Raw genomic sequence first — 23230 nt, forward strand, 5'->3', positions numbered from 1 at the left:
GCCACACACATGGAAATGATGCAACGGATGATGGAAGAATTTGCTGCTGGAACAAGTGAAGCACAGAGGATGCTAATCGCCCTACACGAGAAGATTACTGCGCCAGTCAAGTGACTCAGGACAAGTCACGATGATTGTGTTAAGGGACTATTGGGTAGCAGAAGCCCCACGCAATGGTTAGAGAGCATGCAGGGATCACGGGCCAAGGAAGGGTATAAACAGAGCGAGGCTCTATGGGTAGAGGGAGTTGAGTTTGGATAGTTAATCGGGAATATGGAATGTAATGGGTTTTTGAAGAAGATAATCTGAAAGAGTCTGTAAGTCTGAGTCAAGGGTTGGGGTAGTAAGTAGAGGCTCTCTAGCTGTGTGCACAGACCCCTGCAGCTGAATGCGTAGGGTGGATATGAATATATTAAGGATAAGTGGAAATAAAGATAAGTTTCTTCTGAAATTCTGTACTCCTTCTGAGCTGTCGTGAATCTAACTTTCTTAATATCTATTTAATTTAATCTGCTTATTGTATGAATGAATGTAAATCTGAGTTCATTTTAATGCGTGAATCAGTTGTGTTGGTTAATGCTTGCTTAAAGATCTATTAATTTGTAACCGCATCCTCCAATAGAATGGCGCACTAATAAGAAAGATATAATCAATCTGGATCTGTGCGAATACTGAGTAGCACGGAGCTGTAAACCAGTGCACGAAACCTCTAGACCACACCAAGACATCCCTAGGGTGCAGAAACCTGGTTCGAGCACCCTCCCCTGCTACCTCGAGTGAGACTTCAGTCCGCGCCTCCGTGAGCTATTGCCGAAAGGGCTGGTAGCTGTGGGATTTGTTTGGCTAAATAACTCTTCCAAACCTGGGTCAGGCCCAATTAAGCCAACATTTTCAAAGAATAATATGATGATATTGTAAAAATATGTATCAAGTGTTCACTAGGTAGTACATGAAGCAAGCCTGGAACTTGTGGTCCTCTCAGAAAATATAGGAGAATTATAGGGAAGGAGTTACACAAGCATAAATTAGTAATATTTTAGAAGATTTTAAAAAAGCTATTTTAAGTACCCTGACAACATATTTGGATGTTTTATAGGTAAAACAAAAAGAGGCTAAAATTGAATAGGCATTGGCTATTCTTTTTCGTTATTGTTATAAGAAGCATCGTCACAAAGAATGTTTGTTGGATACAACTAAGGTATGTTTTATTTCCACCAAATATCATTTAATTGATCGTTGTCCTTCACTACCTAAGTTGAAAGTTCTATTTAAGGAATATGAATAAGAGCTAGAACCAGTGTATTTTGTGGCATATCGATGAAAATGGCAGAATCGCCCATCAGGTATGTTGCAGGACCCTTCTATATTTTTTCTGGACAATTTTCTCAACAACAATTTCCTAGATTAAATTGGTAGGGCCAACAACATTCTCCTAATACCCAGCATCCACATCCATATAGTCTATCACCCTGTACAAATATGTCATTCCCTGGTCCTTCTTTGTCGAATCAACAATATCCTACAACTTCATGGAATAATACACCAAACAATGTGTGCCCCTCTGTAATGGGAAAATCAACCTACTCAAGGGCCAATGTGGTCCAAGAATTGGCAACACCCCATTGGACTGATTAGTCAACCAATGGTAGAGATGCCTCAGCCATCAAATCAACCACCAGTACAACCTCCACTTCAATTTCCTCCAAACGTTCCACCTCCACTCTGGCCTGTTGGCTTGAGGGTCTTAGACCCAAGTTCAAAGTTAGTTGCACTAACCAAAAAAACCCTTTATCAACGGCCCTTTCGGAAACGATCTGCTTGAGAAGACCATAGTCTCACCCAAGGCGATATTGGGGGATGTTGGAACAAGGTTTCCGCATCCAGAAGGATTATGGAATGTGGACCTTGACTTAGTATGACTCACCTACAAATCTATTATTGCGCTACGTGATATTACTTAATATTATACTGAATCCTATCTATTCAAACAAAAAGACTACTTTGCAGATCTAAAACTCTATCTATTGTGCATAAATCAATGGACATTAACTGTAATTAACTGTAACAACATTCATATATTAATTTTCATCTTATATTTTACTGCGTAGCAAAAAAGTAAACAATAATTACATAAAGTAAATTACAAAATGTAAGTACAAAGGTGTGCCATCAAAATATTCTTTATTATCTTCAGATCTTCACAATTATAATCCTTCTTACCATGCGCACACTATTGCAAAGGCCTGCGTACACAGCTATAAAATTACCAAGGTCTCCATGCACACAGCTACAAGAGCCTTCCCCTTCACTCTAACATAGAAATATATGAAAATTACAAACTCAAAAACTTCAAAACATATCCGTCCCTTTTGAATTACTAAGACAACCCTTTATATACCTTTTTCGCTTACAATACCATGGTCCGAAACCATGGGTGGAGCTCAAGATATACAAATTGATCCCATCCTTTTACAAAATAATGGGTTTTGACCCACCCTAAAGGCCCTATGACTCCTAAAACACTGCAGGAAGTGCACTCCACTACTCAAAATGCGGGCTCTTTACAAAACTTTGACAAAAATTTGACCTATTGGGGACCTTACCCAACAAGCCCCAACACAAAGATGTGACTCATGCTAAATATTTGCTATGATACTACTATATTCATCCTTCAAAGGTTGAAGTGTCTCTGCGCACTGCATGTAGGCCTATTGTACTTCCTCTACCAGCTTCTTTGTTGTTAGCCCTGTTGTCACCAGACTGACGGTTCTTTTTTTTGCCTTATGATCTTCAACTTTCTCTCCACTATCTATGAGAGTTGAATTACTTCATCGACCCATGGCTACGTTTGTGTTGAAATGATTTGCTACTTTTGTCATATCTCACAGATCTATCCCTACAAAAACTTTCCCTCTTGGAGATGGGCAAACTGTTGTGTAGGTGCTACGGTCCGCGTCACCACTTTGATTTCTTCAAACTATTGCTGCTGGTCATGGATCTCTACCTCTATCTGGCTATAGTCCTTGACTGTAGTAGCTATATTCTCCATAGCATCCTTGATATCCACTTCGCGCTACTCATGAAACTTTGGTGGAGTTGTTAGCTACAGCCTCATCTGCAACTCCATGATCTGCATTTCCATCTCAAATTTTACTTTTTCGACTTCTGCCTTTGATTCTTTTACTACTTCCTCAAGATTTTCTTTGGGTGCTACCTCTCTCGGGATTTGGAGCTCTAGTAGCTCACTACAAGTTTTAGTGATGGAATCTTATAGCTCCTACCTGTGAACAGTTGCCTCATCATAATCCTTGATGGCCTGATTCTTGTCATCGAAAATTTGTTGATTATGATTTTAACTTCTTTAATTACCAACAAAGTGCATTGTTCCCGAGCCTTTAGTTCATCAGCTACTCCCTAATGTAACTCATGAAAGGTATGAATTCGGAGCACCACAATATTAATACTCATATTTTTTTAGTGTTGCGAACACTCCCGATCTTCGGCAGTGTCAAAATGTAGAGCACCACCTGGTAGTTGCACAACCCAGAGCTCGGATGTGATTACTATCTGTGCACTACCTACAATTGTGGTTGATGGTGTCATGCTAACCCATGCTCACTTGAACCGTGCATGCCTAAACCTGTATCCCCTTGAGGCCCTGTTGGACCTCTTTCAAAACTACTTTATATTGGTCTTCAATGTTCCCCCATATGTACTCCACCATAGCTCGAAATGTGTCTCCAATCTCACCGATGTCCCCCTCAGTGTAGACCATTGGTTCTACACCAGCAAATTTGTCTAACTTGTGCTTCTTTTGCGCACCTCCAGCACTTGGTTTCCACCTTTTAACTATGAATGGGGAATATACCTCCTAAGTGTCAAAAAAAGGGTCTTCACCACCCTAATCGCCAACTTTGGTGGCCTGTTCCTCCTACTCAGCTTCGTGCTCTTTCTCTGATGTAGTGTCCTTCTCTAGCTCGATTGTGACTTTCTTAATCACCTTCCTTTTTCCCTTCTTGGTTGGATGCCTCTTGGTCCGTGCACCTTAAATGTGTTTCATTGTTCGACTGGTGCATGCTTGTTCTCTCTCTACTCCTTCCATGGGTGAAGTTAAGCAATCACTTCGCTAGTTGCTCGCCACTTGCACAATGTCATCATTAGTGACCAAGTATGGTACCTCATACCATACCTCCTCCAGGCCCTTCTTGGAGTGGATGTGTACATGGCTAAAGTCCACCTTGAAGTCTTTAATTTCTCTGTATTGTTCAAATGAAATTGGTGACAGCCTTAGCCTCTAGCTTATCATGGTGCGCAAATCCATTTCAAACAAAACCTAGAACAATTTGTTCTCTGTAACATGAGTTGGCTCCTTGGAAGCCCACAACAAGGAATACCTCAGAGCCTCACGGACGTCAGGTTCCACAGTGGGGAACTATGACTCCTTTTTCATTCTCCATTTTTTCAATGCTATCAAGAGAAATAACCACGCGGAGTGGAATTGTTGCCCCTCTTCTTATATGTTTTAACCCCGTACAGAAATTACCTGCATAGGAATTCTAAAAAAATAAAATAAACAATGGCAAGAAAATAAAAAATAAAATAGATATACACAGATATTTTCCCCTGGATCCAAAAACTGAGACTACCAGATTTATTTTTCATTATATTCCTTTCAATGTTACAATACATAGATATACATGGTGAAGCATCCATAAACCCCAATCCATTAACCTTGGATTACAACATAACCATAGTTCCCTTAACTGGATCTACAAAATACCATGGACAGAAAATAATCATGCCCAAAAACATGTGTGAAATCCATGCACAAAACCATTGGTAGGTCTGCCCAGCTAATATTGGGTCCAGAAAAAAATTCCCGAGGTGCTGCCTCGAACACCGTGTAGGGGGGATACTGCCCCCTGCATACCCCCCGAAAGGGGGATAGCCACCCCTGTGCTATGCCTAATATAACGTATAGGGAAATATAAATCCCCCCTGCATGTGGGGTAGTCATGGAAATAATATGACACACACCCAAAACTTCTTATGCCTCCTGACAGTTATCCAAAAAATCTTGGCACAAATATCTTGCCCAGTTTAACTGGATGCCCTTCCTGCACTGCGTAGCCAATGTTATGACCATGAGGGTACCTAGTCTGCCCGACACTTCCTAATTGTTTTCTTGGGAAAAATGTGCGCGGAAAAGTGCACAACCTCATCATTAATGGAGTTGATGATAAATCCCAGAGACTTCTTAATCAGATCATAATCCTTCTTCATCATCCAGGCCATTTTTTTCTCCTAATATTTTCCGAAAAATGCATCAACATGATTTTCTCCTTGGTAGGGAAGAAAAATTATTCTTCTAATCAACATATCATCAATGGGTATTTTCATCCCCATCCATAAACATCCATCATGCACCAATGCCAACATTTGGCGCACATAGATTTTGTTGATATTGTTGCTCCCAAAGTGTAGAATGTATAGCATATTCAATAGCCTAGCTCACTGAATTCTTGTTACCTACAGTATCAGTTCGACCCTTATTACTCCAAATTCTTCATAGTAAATTGATTTCAGGTACTTACTGGACTCAAACTAGGGATACTTGCTCTGATCATTAAGATCCCAGTCCTCCATGCACTGTTGTGGCACCTTTGCCAACAACTCTCCCTCAATCGGCACCTCATCCAGCAAAAGTGGTGTAAAGACTTTGAATTTGATAGCCTTTGGGTCCTTGGTGACCATTAAGGTCAGATTTTGTGGTGGCAGCTAGGGTGGCAACCTCGAGATCGATTCCACATCTTCTGTATTGATATCTTCTATTATCACTCAAAATTTTCTCTAGAAGTTATTAGAAGAAATAAAATGACCGAGGTAACCACAAACCAACTTTTGGGCATAGGCTCTAGCCAATCTAAGCTCAAAGAGGGCTATCCCTATATGATTTAGCTTTTTAGTATGGGGGTTTTACGCAGTGCATTATATTAGATATCATTTTGGGATTCAACTGCGTTAAGTAAGTCATTCACGTATGACCATTTCCATGAGCATCACCCGATGCAATGAGTGCTAAGTGAACTATTCAAAAATCATGAGAAATTAGTCAGTTACGACTACCTCTCATGGAAATGGTCATACGTGAATGACTTACTTAACGCAGTTGAATCCCAAAATGATATCTAATATAATGCACTGCGTAAAACCCCCATACTTAAATTCAAAAAGAGTGAAGGGATCTCTACTTGAATGGTTCATGAAGCACAATACTTGCTAAGGTTTTGCAAATGGGGTAGCAAGCTAAGTGGGCATGATTGTGGGGAAAACTCCACAGTTAAGCACGCTTGAGCCAGAGGCGATCTGGGAAGGGTGACCTCCCGGGAAGTCCTGGTTACCGGGTGCAAGCCACGGAAGTGATGATTGACGCTATGTGATTCATTTCACTAGTTTCAATCCCATTTCTTCACCCCTGTGAGCATCACTCGATGCAATGAGTGCTAAGTGAACTATTCAAAAATCATGAGAAATTAGTCAGTTACGACTACCTCTCATGGAAATGGTCATACATGAATGACTTACTTAACGCAGTTGAATCCCAAAATGATATCTAATATAATGCACTGCGTAAAACCCCCATACTTAAATTCAAAAAGCGTGAAGGGATATCTACTTGAATGGTTCATGAGGCACAATACTTGCTAAGGTTTTGCAAATGGGGTAGCAAGCTAAGTGGGCTTGATTCTGGGGAAAACTCCACAGTTAAGCGCGCTTGAGCCAGAGGCGATCTCGGACGGGTGACCTCCCGGGAAGTCCTGGTTATCGGGTGCAAGCCCCGGAAGTGATGATTGACGCTATGTGATTCATTTCACTAGTTTCAATCCCATTTCTTCACCCCTGTGAGCATCACCCAATGCAATGAGTGCTAAGTGAACTATTCAAAAATCATGAGAAATTAGTCAGTTACGACTACCTCTCATGGAAATGGTCATACGTGAATGACTTACTTAATGCATTTGAATCCCAAAATGATATCTAATATAATGCACTACGTAAAACCCCCATACTTAAATTCAAAAAGAGTGAAGGGATCTCTACTTGAATGGTTCATGAGGCACAATACTTGCTAAGGTTTTGCAAATGGGGTAGCAAGCTAAGTGGGATTGATTGTGGGGAAAACTCCACAGTTAAGCGCGCTTGAGCCAGAGGCAATCTGGGATGGGTGACCTCCCGAGAAGTCCTGGTTACCGGGTGCAAGCCCCGGAAGTGATGATTGAGGCTATGTAATTCATTTCACTAGTTTCAATCCCATTTCTTCACCCCTGTGAGCATCACCCGATGCAATGAGTGCTAAGTGAACTATTCAAAAATCATGAGAAATTAGTCAGTTACGACTAACTATCATGGAAATGGTCATACGTGAATGACTTACTTAATGCAATTGAATCCCAAAATGATATCTAAAATAATGATTTAGCTTTGTTTGCTGGTATTTTAGGCTAGTTATGAATGTTCAGGGGGTTTTTTATTTGTATTAAAGATTGCGTGGTGGAATCCTTAAAGCAGATGGATATAAGTATGTGTCTAGACCATTGGGCTATGGAGTGAATAGAAGGGCAGTAGAACAGGATCAACTCACTAAAGGGAATGTTCAAAGGGCAAGCTAGCAGAGTAAAGTGCAGGTCTTTGTGCCAGAGGGGTGAAATTGTCTTAACCAAGGTGAGAGAGAAATTAAGAATTGCCAGACCAGGATTTAAACAAGGAACAGAGGGTAATCAGAAACAAATTTCAATTAAGAATCCTTTGCTATAGATTATAAAGAAATAACCTAAACTAAGGAGAAATTTAAGAATTCCTTAACTTAGATATCTGTAGAAAACATGTATTTGCCTAACTATTAAAACATAGTGTAATTAAACAAATTTTGAGATAATATTCTAGTTATGGCATTCAGATTCAGAAATACATTAAATATTGTGGAAAAACTTTAAGAAAGTTATCAACAACATGAGAAAATACTTGTCTGCATTTCACTCAACACATGAATCCTATGAAATATCTGGTCTTTATTCATCAATCCAGCTTGTTGGCACAATCAATGATCCAATAGCTTTACAGTCTTTTGATCAAGAAGTCTATCGAAATGTCTAAGAATCCACATTACATACTTCGAATTGTGAAGTATTTATACTAGATTTTTATTACAAAATATCTCAAACAAACTTGAGATTTAATCTAGGAAATACAAATATCTTGTTGCAAGAAGATAGAGACAACTATTGAACTACTTTCATGTTGGCCCATTTGTTGTGGTACTTCTAGCCTTTATGGTTTGGTTTTATCCCTTTATGCTCTTTTTTGTTTGGATCTTTCACGCTGGAGGCTTCATTTACTTCAGGCTTTCATCTGATACTCTTTTACACTGATACTCTTTGACTTTGATGACCTATCAATATCCTTTACTGTTTTTTAGTTTTATTGTACATTTTAACCTTTTACTGTGTATTTCAATAGTAAATTCTTTTATTTTTATGTGTATTAGCATCTGGTAATGGATATTGGTCAAGTTTTTGTATGTTTTATCTATTTGTCTTCTAACTGTATACTCTGTCTGGTTCCTCTGTTTTGACAGTCAATGCTTCTGTGTGAATGTTTTCTTCTCTGTTCTGTGTGTAATTGTTTTCTTCTTCTGAATGAAGGTTTTTGAATAGGTTTCCTGTCGAGTCTTGGAGTAAACAAGTTTTGCGACTAGTATCAAAATTGTTTATCCAAGCTCTGGTCTTCTACTAATTACCTGCAAAATACAACAATCATTAAGAAAACACAGGTTGGCAGGAAAGGCAATTGATGGATTTATTGCACAGGGATGTCTGGGGAAGGAGTCATGGCAATGTTTTGAAAGTAATCGAAGGTCGAATTGTGTTGCAGAGGTTCAGGGTGGCACTGAAGGGTTTGATAGGTTTTACTATGAAATGGGAAAAAGGAATGAAAACAAGGGTTTTCAAGGTTTAACGGGAAACTTTTTAAACTTGACATGGAAATTCATATTTATGAATAGTAAATGGTATTGGAGGCCATTGCAATGCTTATGAGGGTCAGGCGGTATTGAGGAGGGGTCACCTAATCTAATACAGCGCCTGACACATAGCCTTTGGGGTTTGGGGGAAAACCGCTTTATCGGGCAGGTAACGATCGGCCATCGGGCGTGACTGATATGGCTGTGGACCATCAGATGAGGGGGATGGTGATCTGATGGTAGTCAGGCGAGGGAGCTACACAGGTGATAAAAGCTTGGGCTTCGGGGGGGCCCAAGGGTTTTAATTATGGTGGATTGTGATTATTTAATATTTAATCACATGTTTAAAATGATCGGGTGGGGCTTAATGACGGGGTTTAATTCTTTGGGTAAAGGTCAGGCGTCAGGTGAGCCCAATATGGCTGCGCATCGTCGGATTTGGGGATGATCGGATGGTAGTCAGGTGGTGAAATAGCACGGACAAGATGGGGAAAAAGTTTAGTGGGCCCGAGGCTTTAATCAAAAGTGGTTTGTGATTAATTCAAGGTTAATGAGAGGATTAGTTTGTTTTGTCAGGATAAGGGATAAATGTATAGTTTTTATTAAAACTAAGGGTTGGGGGTATTTACTTATGGGATTTAATTAATATACAGGAAAATGTTTTATGGGATTTATATAATAAAGTTAAAAATTAATATGAAATGTGATGGGTGGAGTGGATATCCCCCTAAGCATAATGTAAAGTGTAATATTTGTGCATACGCTTTATACTTAGGATAAAATGTTTTTTGTGGGTTTTTTGGGAGAAATAGGATTTACATGGGGGTTTTCACTTTTCCTAGGAAAATGAAGTTTATCCTTAGGAAAAGGGGTTTTATTGGGGTAATGAAGGGGGAATGGATTTTATGAAGGGGATTCTAGCACTTGATGTCCATAAGTCATTAAGTCGAGGGTCCGGTCCCACCAAAAGTCAGAGAAATGCTCTGAGCCTCTTTGACTTGAAGGATTAAAAGTACTAGAATATACTTGTAGATAGGAAATTAGTAAGGGGAAAAGTGAATGAGGGGGAGTTAATCACATTAACTTGCAAACCTTTGTTTTTTCTTCCATAGTTGATCATACATATTAGCACATATGTCTAAGCCTGATGAATGTGTTTTGATCCAATCAACTTTGTAGTTCAGCAACCTTTCTTCTACTTACCCATTTCTTACCCTAACATGTTTTCTTCATTTATTTGGGTGCATTTAGGCTAGCAAACCCTTATCTTATCTTTTCTTTTATAAAAAAAACTATCTATTTCTAACCTTATATCATCCAAGGGCTTAGATTAAGCTTATGAGCTCCTTTTATTTCTCTACTTATCTATGATCTGCCAAGATTAAACTGTTTGGTCAGATTTTATTCTCTAACTATAAACATAAAATTCAAAGCATGAAATAACCAAGATTAAATAGTTTGATTACCATGGATTGTGGCATGAATAACAAGCTGCACACAATCATTATTATGCATAAAAGTAAATAGTAGTGGCATTTAGTCTTGCACACTTTCAAGGTCTATTTTTGTTTTTGGGGTTCATATATTTACATTTTTTTACCTTCTCTTATTCTTTTGTCCTTTGATTTTTCTTTCAGGACATACCCTCTTTACATTTTTTTGTTTTTTAATATGGAAAACATTTGAAGAAAGCAAAGGTATGTACAATATTACAAGGGTTAACCTTATCCATTCAAAATTATGACTCCTATTGGTATAGAAACCTAACATATTCTACTCTGTTGGCCACTTCTTCCTCATTTGAATCTTAGGGTTCCATTGGTTGCTTCTGCTTTTCTAGCCTTTCCTTATTTCTTTCCTCCTTAGTGATTTTTCTTGCCAATTTCCTAACTAGAGGCCCTATGGCTGCTTCTTCTTCTGTGTTCTTGTGCCAACAATTTTCTTCCTTAGGGACCTCGACCTGGTGATATGTGCTGGTGGTGTAACAGTCATGATGAATTCTAGCCCTCGTCTAAGAAATTCTTATTCAATCTCCTCCCAATTCTTACCAGACATGCAACAAAATGCTCGGTTCACACTTAAGCGAAAAATCACCAGTCAAAATCTCAGTGAGAAAAGTGTTTGAATGTGGAGTAGGTTTCCATATTTATAACCTTTTTGAATTTCAAACTCCATGATCTCCTTCAGATCCACCTCATAAATGAAAATTTGGCAGAAAAATTTCCCAGATATGCCCATTAAATACGTTCCCCCTGCTCCTTTTAACGACAATTTCCCTATCAAATCAACTGTAAAAACCCAAACAATCATATTCTGGATGAACTATGTCAGATCCTTCCTTGCAGCAAGGTTACTCCTTCTTCATCGTAGCTTCCTCCATCTATGCCATCCTCTTGAATACCGTGCAACACTTCCTCCTCGACGAAGTCCTTCTTTGGCAAAGTAGTTTAAAGTCTCATGCTTCCTTCCAACTGCCTATAGCACTAAGACTTTTCTTCATTCATATAGTCATTACCCAATCTTAGGGGCGTAATTGTCCTTGTATTTTTTCAACCTACTACCATTTACTCGCCCAGGAAAGAATTCTCCATTCAGCTTTGCGAGCTGAACTGTGCCACCATCTGAGATATCCCTGACAATGTATGGTCCTAACCAATGCATTTTAAATTTTCTCGAGAACCTTGCAAACTTACTATCGTACAATAGAACCAAGTCTCCATTCTTGAAAGTTTTCTTCTTAATATGTCAGTCATTCTATGCTTTTTCCCTAGCTTTTTTCACTTGTTGGTGAAATCCCGCAATAAAGCGATCTTCCTTGAGTACGAGCAATTGTTCCAATCTCTCCTCCATAATTTCGTTGTCTACCATGTCCATGACTGTGGTGATTCTAAGACTCGGTACTATGTATTCCATAGGCATTCATCTTCCTATCCATAAACCAATCTAAATGGATTCACTCCCATCAACTTCTTGCAGGTAGTCCTATATGCCCATAAAACTATGGGTATGCGCACATCCCAATTGTTTATGTTGACATTGAATACTTTAGTCAGAGCATTCTCCAAATTTTTTTTGAAAGCCTCAACCATATCGTTCACCCAAGGATGATAAGGTGCATTTTTTTGATGATGTACTTAAAATTCCTCCATCAATGCTTCAATAGTGTTGTGTAGGAAGTGTGATCCTCGGTCACTCATTAAGATCTTTGGACACCAAAATCTCGACAAGATATATTGAAAGATGAATTTTGCAGTAGTGTCTGCGCTGGAATCCTTTACTAGTTATGCTTCACCCCACCTATTACATGGAATTTGCATCTACGGATAAACACATCTTCCCTAGGTGGGTGACTACACCTAGAACAACATAATGAAAGTAGTTTAACCTTTTCTTATAGAAGATAGATGATATGTGGGAACTTACTTGTTTCCTTTCGCTTCCTAAATCTCTTTTGAATCGCTCCCGTCACTCCCGCTTGAACTAAATCCACTTAAAAGGTACCTGCATCAAGATAAACATAAGCAAGAAACGATCAAAGCATACATGAACTATCAACTATAAAACAATGGAATCAAATATATTGAAACACATAATGGTCACATATATGAACAATCATATGAGAAAAGTAATAAGCTCTTTATTAATGTAGAATCAAGAGTATCACCCAATACAACACAATCTTGTGCCACTCCTCTAGCTTTAGTTCAACCCTGGCTACATCAAAAGCTCAGCACTCCAGCAAGATAACATCACTTAACATAAACTCAATCCTCAAACCAATAGAATTTCCTTACAAACTTCAGATTCTAGCCCCTTTATCACTATGATGAGTGCTTAATTTATAAGAAATGGAGGTGTTTTTGTCATAAATGAGAGTATTGAATGGCTTTCCAATCTTGGAGTTAGTTTCCATGGATCAAGGGATGAGAGGATAGGATGTAAATTGATCCTTAGCCTATCCAATTTTGAGCTCGTAGGAGGGGATAAGAGATGGGAACCTTCTAGACTCATCTAGAATGAAGGAATATTCCCAAAACCTATGCAAATTTCACTCAATCTCACCCAGTGTAGGCTAAAGAGGGCCTAAGTGCACTACACTGTGGGCCACAATGGGCCTGCCTACTCTGCAGTGCAGTGTCTCAAGGCTTGGGCTACACTGGTATCCCAAGGAGGCTTTTTAGGAGGGCTTCGGGCCATGAAACTTTCATAGAAGGAGGCATTCAATGAGTTGACTTCTCTAGGGCATGTAACAACTAAATTAGGGTTTGATGAGCCCTAAAAGTATTGATCTGAATTTTGGGAGTTATGTGCCGAAATAGACCTGTAATACTTTCCCCCTAAAGCATGAAGTCAAAAATAATAATATCGAGTGATATGTTCTACGATGTGATGGAGAGGAACTAAAGCGGATGGTGACCTGCATTGATTACAATACATTACATCATGATATTCAATTTTTTCATGAATTTATGAGGGAAGGCATACCCATACTCAACATATAAAATTTTCATTACATGTATATAGATAGTCATCTATAGATATAGACCCATGATGGGATGACCATCAATGTAAAGTCATCGAATATATGATTTAGTACTTTCCTAAAATTGCAGCCCGAATGGATGAAACTAGATACAGGGTCTTCTATCTCGTCCTCGCCCAATTACAAGTCTAACCATGTGAATATGTGATTTGAAGTCGAACATGGGAAGACACCATTTGATTACTAGCCAATGATGTAAGTCATTTAATACACACAAGAGAGATCACCGATAATGATAATGATTCTCAAGGTACTGCAGTACATTCTACATGGTGTGAATAAATGTTTTGATGTCAAACATCATAGAAAGTCTTTTGGTCGAAGGCCAATGATGTCAACCTATCACTGGAAGAGAGAAAGTTACCATTGATGCATGCAAGCCCCAAGGTATTGAAAGGGTGTTTCTAAGTCAATTTCTTGGATAATGCGCTGATGTCGACAAGAAGCGACTCATCGCAGGAGGGCCTTGATTTATCCCACATCAACAACACAAAATGAGTATAATGATTTTGGAGATGGAAAGTGACTAACGACACAACGTTCAGGAATGACGGTCATGAAAATGAAGGTTTTTGAGTATTGGAAAGGATGAGTTTTACTGAATGACTTCTCTTGAACATGTCGGTGACATTGAATGAATTAGCAGCATTGACCAAAAACCAAAGTGATGGATGGTGTGATAGATCATAGATATGATAACCATCAAGCAGATAACCCAACCCAAAAAGTCACGGAGATGAAGTGAAAGTGTCATGTTCAAGAATGGCTTTCTACCATAAAGTGATTTAGCCCTTTTCCCATTTTCCCTAGTCATTATTGACCAGTACCTCTTTATTTTTAAACAAACTTGAGGAGGATAACATATGCTTGTAGTATAATTCCACCCTTCAGGGGAATCCATTGCTATGTGATGTTTTAACGAGCCTAGAGAAGGGGAAACTCGATCTTGTCATGATCGACAAGTTTGTCACTATTTTATGTTTTAACAAGTTTAACGATATTGAGAACTTGGTCCTTTTCATGTTTAGAGAGTTTGAAAAGGGACAAAAAGAAAAATCCACAAGTTATTTTTCGTAATTTTGACTCTCAAGTCTGAAAAGCCGTAAAATAATACAAGAGAGAACCTATTGACCATGGTCGATCAATGTATTCTTTTTTCGTAAGTAATCTATCTTAATCTGGAAAAGGGTTAAACTTATACCTAGTAGATGTCATTTCCAATCCGTTTACAAGCTGAAAAGGACAAGAACTTGACAATCTTTTCATGTTTCGAGAGTCTTAAAAGAGCTTAAAGAGGAATTCACTTAAATGAATGAGTGCTGTCTAGGATAGCAATTGGTTCTGGTGATGTTGGAACTTCTCAAAACATGTACTAGTCAAGAGGATGGCTAATAAGACCACTCATTGCGATTGTTCCTCAAAAAAGGTAAAACAACCAAGTGAAAGCGTATGATTGGCTAAGCAGATAGTGACAATGGAAGGAGAAAAACCAAGGCTCATTTGATGGAAGAGCCTGATAGAATGGAAATCACGAGGGTTAAAATGGAGTTGGGTTCATTTTTACACAAGCTTGAACCATAGGGAACTATGCTTGGATTCAATTTCATGTTTGTACACAAGCCTGAAATGAAAAACTATGCTTGGATTTAGTTTCATGTTTACACAAGCTTGAAACGAAAAACTATGCTTGGATTCAGTTTCATTTTTACACAAGCTTGAAACTAAAAACTATGCTTGGATTCAGTTCCATTTTTACACAAGCTTGGAACGAAAAACTATGCTTGGATTGGTTTACATGCCCCCAACATGATGACTCGAGACTAGGTGCATGCCCCCCAAGCTTCATTGCATTCACCTAAGTAAACTACTCATGACTATCAGGTGGATGGAATGAAGGTTTGTTTACAAGATCAAGTGAAAGACTTGATTGGGATTTTACAAGATCTAATAAAATACTTGAGTTGGAACTTTACTCCAGGTGACCTTGTTTCATTTTCTAATGAGCTTGACACAAGACAAGGAACTCTTCTTAGATTCCTTGTTTTATTTTTTAACAAGCTTGACACAAGACAAGGAATTATGCTCTGATTCCTTATTTCATTTTTTAACGAGATTGACACAAGACAAGGAACTATGCTCTAATTCCTTGTTTCATTTTTTAACGACCTTGACACAAGACAAGGAACTATGCTCTAATTCCTTGTTTCATTTTTTAACAAGGTTGACACAAGACTAGGAACTACCTCATATTACTTGTTTCATTTTTTAACGAGCTCGACACAAGACAAGGAACTATGCTTATATTCCTTGTTTCATTTTTTAACGAGCTTGACATAAGACAAGGAACTATGCTCATCTTCCTTGTTTCATTTTTTAACGAGCTTGACACAAGACAAGGAACTATGCTCATACCCTTAATTTAATTTTTTAACGAGGTTGACACAAGACCAAGAACTATCCTCATATTACTTGTTTCATTTTTTAACAAGCTTGACACAAGACAAGGAACCATGATCATGCCCTTTTTTAAATTTTTTAACGAGCTTGACACAAGACAAGGAACTCTCCTCATAGCCTTTGTTTCATTTTTTAATGAGGTTTACACAAAACCAAGAACTATCCTCATATTCCTTGTTTCATTTTTTAATGAGGTTGACACAAGACAAGGAACTATGCTCATGATTCCTTGATCACGACCCATAAGAGGTCATGACTTCCAAGAGGTTCTCATCAGATGGGAGAATAATGCTCTGGATGGGATACACGGTAAGCAATCCATTAGAGAGATTTGGTTTCAATGCCCGCAGTACATAATGCACAACATCACAGATTTGATTGTCAGTTGATGTAGGCATGGAATGGGTTGCCACATAATTGACCCGTGGCGGGGAAGATACCATTGTGACAAAAGGACCATTTAGGGAAGATGGTTGACTGGAAGCCATATTTGGACTGGGAAATGAAAGCTGGTCAATAGTGACAATTCTGCCTTCATGCGGGAAACACATCACTTGAAAGAGTGTTGAAACAATAGCTCCCATGTCATAAACATAGTCGTGCCCAAGAAGTAAATTGTAATCTAAAGGACTTAGGACTACCATCACATTGAGATAAAAAAAATTTCCTCCCAAAGGAATAGGCAACTGAGGAAGGATCCCTAATGGTTGATTGGTTCCTCTATTAAAAGCCAACAGATTATGGGTAACAAGCACAAGTGGTGTCGAACTGAGTGCTTACCAAGCAGTGGAGGAAAAGATGCTCACATATGCACCTTCATCTATAATAGTTCTAGTTACAATCATATTACAAACCTTTAATATGATCTGGAAAGGCACATAAGAAGGAAGACGACATCTAGCCAGTTGATTCCAATCAAAGGAAGTGACCAGACTACTTGGAGGGGGTACCGTAGAAATGAGAGTATTACCCCCTTGAGTTATGAGAAATGGAGGATTTTCCTTCTGTCTTGATGGAACATGAGGGTTGCCTCTAAGCTCATTAGAATCTGAAGAAATGAAAAGAACCTGAGTGGTATCATACTCACTCTACAGGAAAGGTATGATTAACTGAAGGTGAAATCGGGTCAACTATTTCCTCGACCTGTGATTGGTCAGGTATAGACTCATGGGATTCACATTTAGAGAGAGTGGGTTTGATTGATAGTTGATTTGGGTCAGTCACTTCATCAACTATTGAAGGATTAAGGGAGAGTCTCCTATAACTAGATGGAAGTCACTGCGGAGAAGCAGGATGATTATCCAACACTTTTTTGGCTTCATCCAGATAGGGACAAAGGTGAATGGGGTGATTCCCTTCACATAACCTACAGGGAAGCTTAACTTTACCCTTCTTTCCATGAACTTTACTACCACTAGTTGATGGTGTGTCACCAACATGATCTCTAGAAGTTGATGGCACAGGATGATGTGAATAAGAAGACCATTCTTCTAAGATCTGAGGAATAGTAGAACAATTTTGAAGAAGATGGTCTCCCATACAAAGTTTGCATGGATATCAAACTTTATGAGGCTTATCGGATGATTTCTCATCAGAAGTTGCATTTGAAGCAATGGTTGCTTAGTTTCCACCCAGCTGAATTTTCTTCTTATTATTCTTCTTCTTATCCACCTGGTTACTAGTGTCAATACTTTCACTAGGCGAAGAGGAAGAAGGGGAGGAAGAAACAATCGATGAAGAAGGTAAAGGGTCAACTTTAGGATCAGCTGGAGGTTGATTTTGTCCAGTTGTGGGAATATTTAGTTACGGGGCCAAGGAGGTTGAGAGAAACCATACTAGCAAGCCGATGGTAAGTCCCGGAAGGGACAATGTAGCCATATAAGGAGCACCAATATTTCTGAAAGGAGGAAAAGGACTAGGATTCCCATCAAAAGGAATTCCTTTTTCGGTGGACTCCGGAGTTGTTACCATATGTATCAAATTAAGATCAACTAAGGAGTGATGTGGAGGATCTTATCTGCAGTCAATTAATTTTATTTTAATCAAAATAACATAACAAAACAAAAGAAGGATAATCTAGGCAAAAGGATTACCAAGTAACTATGAACTGAAATATACTGCCTCAGTAAACCAAGGACTTAACATACGTGCAGACAATCTCCTCGAATGCTTTTTTCAGTGTATTACAGTATACAAGGCAGCTGACTAGGTTACATATGGATGGATAGAAAGCTAATGTATTCGTCCCAAATATACCGAAAAGTACGTGGAGGCACAATCCGTGTTAGCATTGTCTAATGTGAAATCGCACAATGAGAGCATTCCTTTATACTTTTTGTACTATAACACCACCCTATATACTCAAAAGTACATGGACAAGGTATGATATACTTACGTACATGGAATGAGGTATCACACTTGGAATGTATCGCATGCCATTAGTGATAGTTGTTATGTTTAACGACGTCAAAACACGTCTCTAGCCTAGACCTATAAATGTTATGCATTAAGTTACAATGCTCCATTAGGTTAATTGAGATAATTTTTAAGTTGATCTTCTTAAGAATTTTCCTTTCAAGATTCACCACGTGATGTATGTTTGCAATTCCTATATTGTAACTAACATGAGAAACATTCTTTCATTCAATTAACAATGAAAACCATAGCTAGTAAGGGATAGAGCAATCAGATCTTTGACAAAGAGCAATGAGCTCACCTAATGCAATTTCCCTAGTTATTCCTATAAGCACACACAAAACCTCTAATTTCATAATGCAAGTTTTTCTTTTCAATTCCCTTGATGTTTAGATGAAAAAAATGAATCTAATGCACATACAATCAATCAATATTTTTACAAGAATGAAGACTTTACGACAGTTCCTTTTCGAAAGAAATGAAGACTTTATGACACTTTCTTTTCAGCAAAGAATAATTGAATATAAGCTAACTTTGACAATGAATTGATAATGATAAAGAAATCATTTAAGAAACACTAAACAATCAAGGTGAAATTACGGCTAGGAAGAGAAATACAAGTTGATTTTAGAACCACAAACACCATTGATCTTTCAGCAAAAAACAAGAGAAGCAACTTTGGAAAAATCAAACCAAAGGTGGATTTTTTAGTCTAAGTGGAACCAACGTAGAGAGGGAGACTACAGTACAATGCACTATCTCTAAGGCAGGGACTTCTCTGCAGTGCACTGTGTCAAGACTAAGATTGCGCTGGTGCCAGAGAGTCAATTCAAGGGACATTCAAGCACAATTTTTTACTAAAAACACTTCAAGAAGACTAAAGTAAGATCAATAAGGCTAAGAAAAGTCTATTAGGGTGTAATATGATGAAGGTAAGCCACCAAGAATGACAGTCGTTCCCCAGTGGAGTCGTCAATTTGTTACATGGAATTTGCGTCTACCGATAAACACATCTTCCCTAGGTGGGAGACTACACCTAGAACAATAAAATGAAAGTAGTTTAACCTTTTTTATAGAAGATAAATGAAATGGAGGAGCTTACTTGTTGCCTTTCAATTGCTAAATATCTTTTGAATCACTCCCATCACTCCCACTTGCTTGAACTAAATCCGCTCAAAAGGTACCTGCATCAAGAGAAAATGAAACAAGAAACGATCAAAGCATACATGAACTATCAACTATAAAACAATGGAATCTAATACATTGAAACACATAATGATCATAGATATGAACAATCATATGAGAAAAGGAATAAGCTCTTTATTAATGTAGAAAGAAGGCTATCACCCAATATAGTTTGATCCTGTGCCACTCCTCTAGCTTCAGTTCAACCCTTGCCACATCAAAAGCTCAACACTCCAGTAGCATAACATTTCTTAACATAAACTCAGTCCTCAAACCAGCAGAATTTCCTTACAAACTTCAAATTCTAGCCCCTTGATCATCATGATGAGTGTTCAATTTATAGGAAATGGAGGTGGTTTTGTCATAAATGATGTTATTGAATGGATTTCCAATATTGGAGTTAGTTTCCATGGAGGAAGGGATGAGAGAATAAGAGGTTAATGGATCCTTATCCTATCCAATTTCGAGCTCATAGGAGGGGATAAGAGATGGGAACCTTCTAGACTCATCTAGAATGAAGGAATATTCCCAGAACCCTATGTAAATTTCACTCAATCTCATCCACTGTAGGCTAAATAGGGCCTAAGTGCACTGCAGTGCAGGCCATAGTGGGCCTGTCTACTCTGGAATGCACTGTCTCAAGGCTTGGACTGTGCTGGTATCCCAAGGAGGCTTTTCAGGAGGGCTTCAGGACATGAAACTTTCATAGAAGGAGGCATTCAATGATTTGAATTCTCTAGGGCATGTAAGAACGGAATTAGGGTTTGATGAGCCCTAGAAGTACTAATCTGAATGTTGGGAGTGATGTGCCAAAATAGACTTGTAACAATTTCCCCCTAAAGCATGAAGTCGAAAATAATAATGTCAAGTGATATGCTTTACAATGTGACAGATAGGAGCTGAAACGGATGGTGACCTGCATCGATTACAATACATTACATCATGATATTTGATTTTTCATGAATTGGTGAGGGAAGGCATACCGATACTCAGCATATAAACTTTTCATTACATGTACATAGATAGTCGTCTACAGATATAGAACCATGATGGGATGACCATCAATGCAAAGCCAATGTACATATGATTTAGTACTTTCCTGAAATTGTAGCCTAGATGGATGAAACTAGATCTGAGGTATTCTATCTAATCCAATTACCCAAGCACAAGTCTAACCATGTGAATATGTGATCTATAGTCAAACATGGGAAGACACCATCTAATTACTAGCCAATGATGTATGCCGTTTAACAGACGCGAGAGAGATCGCCGATAATGATAATGATTCTCAAGGTATTGTAGTACATTCATCATGGTGTGAATAAATGTTTTGATGTTAAGCACCATACAAAGTCTTTCGGTCGAAGGCCAGTGATGTCAACCTATCACCAAAAGTGAGAAACTTTCCATTGATGTATGCAAGCCCCAAGGTACTAAAAGGGTATTTCTAAGTCAATTTCTTGGATAATGTATTGATGTTGATAAGAAGTGACTCATCGCAGGAGGGCCTTGATGTATCCCATATCAACGACACGAAATGAGTATAATGATTTTGGAGACGGAAAGTGATTGACGACACAAGGTTTAGGAATGGCGGTCATGAAAATGAAGGTTTACGAGTATTGCAAAGGATGAGTTTTACTGAATGACTTCTCTTGAACATTTTGGCGACACTAAATGAATTGGCAACATTGACCCCAAAAAAAAAAGTGATGGATGGTGTGATAGACCATAGGTATGATAACCATCAAGCAGATAAACCAACCCAAATAGTCACGGAGATGAAGTGAAAGTTTCATGTTCAAGAATGACTTGCTACCATAACGTGATTTATCCCTTTTCCCATTTTCCCTAGTCATTTTTGACCAGTACCTCTTTATTTTTAAACAATCTTGAGGAGGATAACATATGCTTGTAGTATAATTCCACCCTTCGGGTTAATCCATCGCTATGTGATGTTTTAATGAGTCTATCGAAGGTGAAACTAGGTCTTGTCATGATTGACAAGTTTGTCTCTATTTGATGTTTTAACGAGTTTAATGACAATGAGAACTCGATCCTTTTCATGTTTAGAGAGTTTGAAAAGGGACAAAAAGAAAAATCCAAAAGTTCTTTTTTATAAGTTTGTCTCTCAAGTCCTAAAAAGCATAAAATAATACAAGAGATAACCTATTGACCATGTTCGATCAACGTATTCCTTTTTTGTAAGTAATCTATCTCAGTCCCAAAAAGGGTTAAACTTATATTGAGTAGATTTCATTTCCAATCTGTTTACGAGTTGAAAAGGACAAGTGCTTGACAATCTTTTCATGTTTCTAGAGTCTAAAAAGATCTTAAAGAGGACTCCTCTTAGAGGAATGAGTGGTGTCTAGGATAGAAACTGGTTCTAGTGATGTTGGAACTTATCAAAACATGTAATGGTCAAGAGGATGGCTAATAAGACCACTCATTGCAATTGTTCCTTGAAAAGGGTAAAACAACCAAGTGAAAGCGTATGACCTGCCATGCAGATAGTGATGATGGAAGGAGAAAAGCCAAGGCTCATCTGACGGAAGAGCCTGATAGAATGACAATCACAAGGGTTAAAATTGAGATGGGTTCATTTTTACACAAGCTTGAACCATAGGGAACTATGCTTGAATTTAGTTTCATGTTTACACATGCTTGAATTGAAAAACTATGCTTGGATTCAGTTTCATGCTTACACAAGCTTGAAACAAAAAACTATGCTTGGATTCAGTTTCATTTTTACAGAAGCTTGAAACTAAAAACTATGCTTGGATTCAGTTTCATTTTTACACAAGCTTGAAATGAGAAACTATGCTTGGATTGGTTTACATGCTACCAGCATAATGACTCGAGACTAGGTGCATGCCCCCCAAGCTTCATTGCATTCACCTAAGTACACTACTCATGTATATGAGGTGGATGGAATGAAGGTTTGTTTACGAGATCAAGTGAAAGAATCGGCTGTGATTTTATGAGATCTAATCAAAAACTCGAGTTGGAACTTTACTCTAGGGCACCTTATTTCATATTTTTATGAGATTGACACAAGACAGGGAACTCTACTCAGATTCTTCATTTCATTTTTTAACTAGCTTGACACAAGACAAGGAACTCTACTCAGATTCATTGTTTCATTTTTTAACTAGCTTGAGACAAGACAAGGAATTATGCTCTGATTCCTTGTTTCATTTTTTAACAAGCTTGACACAAGACAAGGAACTATGCTCTGATTCCTTGTTTCATTTTCTAACGACCTTGACACAAGACAAGGAACTATGCTCTGATTCCTTGTTTCATTTTTTAACGAGGTTGACACAAGACTAGGAACTATCCTCATATTACTTGTTTCATTTTTTAACGAGCTTGACAAAAGACAAGGAACTATGCTCATATTCCTTGTTTCATTTTTTAACGAGCTTGACACAAGACAAGGAACTATGATCATATTCCTTGTTTCATTTTTTAATGAGATTGACACAAGACAAGGAACTATGCTCATATCCTTTGTTTCATTTTTTATCGAAGTTAACACAAGACCATGAACTATCCTCATATTACTTGTTTCATTTTTTAATGAGCTTGACATAAGACAAGGAACTATG

This window comes from Pinus tabuliformis, chromosome J, assembly GCF_031772625.1.
Source record: "Pinus tabuliformis cultivar Carrire ecotype Pingquan chromosome J, CPIR1, whole genome shotgun sequence".
In the NCBI taxonomy this organism is placed as follows: domain Eukaryota; kingdom Viridiplantae; phylum Streptophyta; class Pinopsida; order Pinales; family Pinaceae; genus Pinus; species Pinus tabuliformis.